General features: G+C 46.9%; 1 pseudogene across 1 annotated transcript in view; it reads right to left on the reverse strand.

Annotated features, from left to right (window-relative positions):
* Window positions 1-1,125: 1,125 nt before the first annotated feature.
* LOC103588379 overlaps window positions 1,126-4,904 on the reverse strand; it is a 26,614-nt pseudogene continuing 22,835 nt past the window's right edge. The window contains exon 2 of the transcript XR_550309.1: window positions 1,126-2,089. The product of XR_550309.1 is annotated as a glyceraldehyde-3-phosphate dehydrogenase-like (transcript). The remainder of the gene's footprint in view (window positions 2,090-4,904) is intronic.

A 4,904-nucleotide genomic window follows, 5' to 3' on the forward strand; every position in this document is an offset into this window, starting at 1 on the left:
ACTTGATTACATCTGCAAAAACTCTATTTACAAATAAGGTCACATTCACAGGTACCAGGGGTTAGGACCTGGACAAATCTTTCGTACGGACTCAATTCAACCCACTACAGCTTCCAAGCACTACAAAAAAATACATTAGGACACAATTTTGTAAGAAAATCAGGATAGAAATATGAGTTTAAAACAACTATTAATGAGGTAAAATTTCTGACTACAAATCTTATGGATTTTTAAAGGGATGACGATGGGAGTCAAATTGTCAGATTTACCATACACTGGAAATGGCATTCTTTGTAAGTAAGCTTATGATGAGAATTTTTAGGTATTAATTTTATAATATGCAGTAAAGTGCATGATTTTTCAAAGTTCATATAAGGAATATTGAAGAAAAAACATTGAGCTCCCCTGCCATAGGATTTATGGGGGCCTCCAAAGGTAGACCAGGGCCACCACATGAGCAGAATAAAGCACAGAGTCTCAGAGCCAGCGAGACAGGTGGCAGATGAGGAGGTCCCCCCAGGGACCTGGCGTGCCCACCCTCCAGCCCTGCAGACAAGCAGCCACTCTAAATATGGCTGATGGTGGAATTCAGCACTGCATTGCCAGTCTCGGGTCTCAGTGAGGTAAGGGTTTGTTCTGCTTTTTGTTTTTTAACCAGCATTTTCGTCCAACCCTCCTACGTTACATCCTCCTGTGCATGGCTCTGTCCCAGCCTCCAAACAAAGAAACAGCTACCTGCTCACTCGCTCTCCTTATGAAGCCGTAAGAACCACACCCATTACCCCAGAATGGACTGATCCATTCACGTGGCACAGTCCTCACAGTGTAATCACCTCTTAAAAGCCCCATCTCACGTCTTTCATGGCCTCTTTTGGGACAACTTCTCTCCTCTATGGTTCTACAGTTTCTTAGGGGTAATCTTTTTTTTTTTCTTGGCTGCATGCAAGGAACTTTATGGATAGTACGTGACAAGGTAGGGCTCCCTAGGTCCATCCCCTTCTTCAGGGGGCCTGGGATGAAAACTGTACCAAGGAAGGGACATTCTCAGCATGTTGGGGACTGAGTTGGGATGGACTCGCTAGCAGCTGAGGGTCTCTGTCTTCCTCTTGTGCTCTCACCGGGGCTGGTGGTCCTGGGGGCTCTCACTCCTTGGAGGCCATGTGGACCATAAGGCCCACCACCCTGTTGCTGTAGCCATATTCATTGTCATACCAGGAAATGAGCTTGACAAAGTGATCATTGAGGGCAATTCCAGCCCCAGCATTGAAAGTGGAAGAGTGCACGTCACTCTTAAAGTCAGTGGAGACAACCTGGCCCTCAGTGTAGCCCAGGATGCCTTTTAGGGGGACCTCCGATGCCTTCTTCACCACCTTCTTGATGTCTTAATATTTGGCAGCTTTCTCCAGATGGCAGGTCAGACCCACAACCAACACGTTGGCAGTGAGGACATGGAAGGCCGTGCCAGTGAGCTTCCCATTCAGTTGAGGGATGACCTTGCCCACAGCCTTGTCAGTGCCAGTAAATGCAGGGATGATGTTCTGCAGAGCCCCACGGCCATCACGCTACAGTTTACCAGACAAGCCACCCACGGTCTTCTGGGTGGCAGTGATGGCATGGACTGTGGTCATGGGTCCCTCAACAATGTCAAAGCTGTCGTGGATGACCTTGCCAGGGGGCTAAGCAATTGCCAGAGTAGGAGGCATTACTGACGATCGATCGTGTGGGTGTTTTCATAGGTCTCATGGTTCACACCCATCATGGACATGGGGGTGTCAGCAGCAGGGACAGAAGTGATGACACGTTTGGCTCCACCCTTCAAGTGAGCCCCAGCCTTCTCCAAGGTACCGAAGACACCAGTGGACTCCACAATATACTCAGCACCAGCGTTATCCCATTTGATGTGGGCGGATCTCACTCCTGGAAGCTGTGATGGCCTTCCCACTGGTGACAAGCTTCCCGTTCTCTGACTTGACTGTGCCACAGAACTTGCCAAGGGTGGAATCATACTAGAACATGTAGACCATGTAGTTGAGGTCAATGGGGGGGGGGTATTGATGGCGACAATATCCACTTTGACAGTTAAAAGCAGCTATGGTGTCATCGTGTATCGGTGACACGGCTGGCACTGTACAAGAGGGGATGTGGAACAGGGAGCAGCAGACAGCGCTGCGGGAGGCTGCAGCCCCAATTTATGGGAACAGGGGTGGTGGGGCAGCCACGATGCAAGCCCTTCTCCCCGCCTGGTTCCCTAAATTTTTAAAAAGCACTAAAATATTCATTATAAAGCTAAACAGAACAATCGTGGAATCTGCCACCTCTCCAATAAAATAGAATCATTTATTACTCACTGATTTACATTATTCATGGCCTGCTTGCTTTTCTCTGAATATTTGTAGTTTGGTCCTGGATTAGTCAGGGTTCTCCAGAGAGACAGAACCAATAGGGTAGATTGATAGATAGTAGGTAGGTAGAGGGGTACCTCAAAAAGTTCATGGAAAAATAGAATTGAAAGATAATACAAATCTTTCCATGAACCTTTTGAAGTACCCTCGTATATGAGAGGCCTTGAAAAATATGAGTAAGTGAATCTGGAATTTAAATACTGTGGACAGATCACAATGAGGTTAATCCTTAACCCGGCCTCCTTTCTAGGAAACAAAACAGAATTTAGGGAAGTGAAAGAGACAATTTATTAAAATGGTGACTGTGACCTTCAGGAATTCTGTGACTATGACACCCACGTCATACCCAGTCTTTGAAAAGCCTGCATCCCACATCAGCTCTCAAGGCCCTTTACAAATTGCTCATTGAGTCCCCAGAACCCAGCAATGTGGCAAGGGACGAGAGCCGTTAGTCAACATTTCAGGCTGGCCAACTTGAGAGGCTGAGACACCGAATTTCATCAGGAAGGGAGGAGGCCTGAGAGCAAGGGAGGGAGAGTCCTACCGAGAGGGTTTGTGGAGAGACTTCTGTGGGCAGCATTGGGCACCCGTGGCCATGTGGGACTGGCCATCCAGGCCCTGAACTCCCTGACCCCTATGTGCATCCCCTGTATAGACCTCTGCCTCTGACTAGAGAGGGCGGCTCAGTAGATGCTTGTTCAGTGATGCAGCTGGGTCCTGTAATTAAAGACTTGGCACAGAAAGAGAAACACCACATGTTTTCACCCATTTGTGGGATCTAATAATAATAACAATAATAAGTTGACCTTTCAGAAGTAGAGAGAACTGTGGTTACCAGAAATAGGATAGGGGAGGGGGAGGGGAGATAATGAGAGGTTGTTAATGGACACAAAATTACAGCTTGATAGGAAAAATAACCTCTGTTGATGTACAGTGGTGCTAGGCATCTATAATGAACAGTAATTTATTGTATGTTCTCAAATGGCTAAAAGAGAGGAGCTTAAATGTTCTCATCACAAAGAAATGATAGATTTTTACAGTGATGAATTTGCTAACTACCCTGACTTGATCACTAGACATTGTATACATGTATTGAAATATAACTCTGTACCCCATAACTATGGACAACCAGCGTTTCAATTAAAATTTTTAAATGTTATAAAAACGTCTCTCTGCTCTCTCTGCTTCCACCATCTTGCAATGTGAGACCTCGCAGTCACTGTCACCACCACCAGATGGACTTTGGACTTCTCAGCCTCACAAACTTTCTGGTGACCACAAAGAGACCTGGAGGAGATTGCTCACAACTCCCAAGACCCTTGAAGAATGCAAGCGAGGCCCTCCTGACTCCTCTAGAGTCCTTTGTCTTCCTCACAGTGCCCTGGAGGTCACAACACCATGCTCTCCAGGGGAGGTGGGAGCTCCACGGGGACCACACCACCGCTGCGCAATCCAGCAGCCCGGCCCAGTGTGAGCGGAGCGGGGAGACATCCAGCAGGGGAGGCAGAAGCTCCGTAGAGACCACCCACCCTGTGGAAGGGACGATGCTGCTCGATCCAGCAGTAGCAGCCCAGCCCAGTGCGCACAGAACAGGGAGACGTCCAGCAGGGGGAGGTGGATGCTCGGCAGAGACCACACACCCTGCCATACCGCCCCATGACCCAGCAGCCCAGCTGAGTCCAAGCTGACCAGAGAGGTGGCTCCCCGGAGAGGCCCAAGACCTGAGGCAACTACACACGCAAGGCACTAGTGGCCAACTGAGCAGTCACTGAGGTAGCCATACCAAATTGGCAACCACAGCAACATCTTAGTCAGACAGTAGTGTCAACCCTGCGGACTGTGAAACCCCCTGCCACAATGAATAAACATCAAAGAAAAGATACCAGAAATACAAAAAATCAAGAAAGTACACCACCAAAGGGTAATAATTCTCAAGCTCTAGATCCTATAGAACAAGAAGCCCTTGAAATGTCTCACAAGGAATTCCGAGTGATAATTCTAAGGAAACTGAATGAGATACAAGAGAACTCAGCCAGACAACATGATGAAACAAGGAAAGTATACAGGACCTGAAAGAAGAAATGTACAAGGAAATCAATGCCCTGAAGAAAAATGTAGCAGAGCTTGCCAAACTGAAGAATGCATTCAGTGAAATAAAAAACAAAATGGAGAGTTTAACCAGCAGGCTTGCGGAAGTTGAAGAGAGAACCTCTGAACTTGAAGATGGGCTGTTTGAAATAACACAGGCAGACAAAAAAAAGAAAAAGAAAAAAGAATCAAAGGCATTAAAGAAAATCTGAGAGAGATATCAGACAACCTTAAGAGCTCAAATATCCGAGTCATGGGTATGCCAGAAAGGGAGGAAAAAGGAGATTGCATTGAAAACATATTCAACAAAATAGTGGCAGAAAACTCCCCAGCTATAGGAAAAATCACAAATCTTCAGATTCAGGAAGCTCAAAGATCCCCAAACGTATTCAACCCAAAAAGGTCTTCTCCAAG

This window comes from Galeopterus variegatus, unplaced genomic scaffold, assembly GCF_000696425.1.
Source record: "Galeopterus variegatus unplaced genomic scaffold, G_variegatus-3.0.2 Scaffold564, whole genome shotgun sequence".
Lineage (NCBI taxonomy): Eukaryota > Metazoa > Chordata > Mammalia > Dermoptera > Cynocephalidae > Galeopterus > Galeopterus variegatus.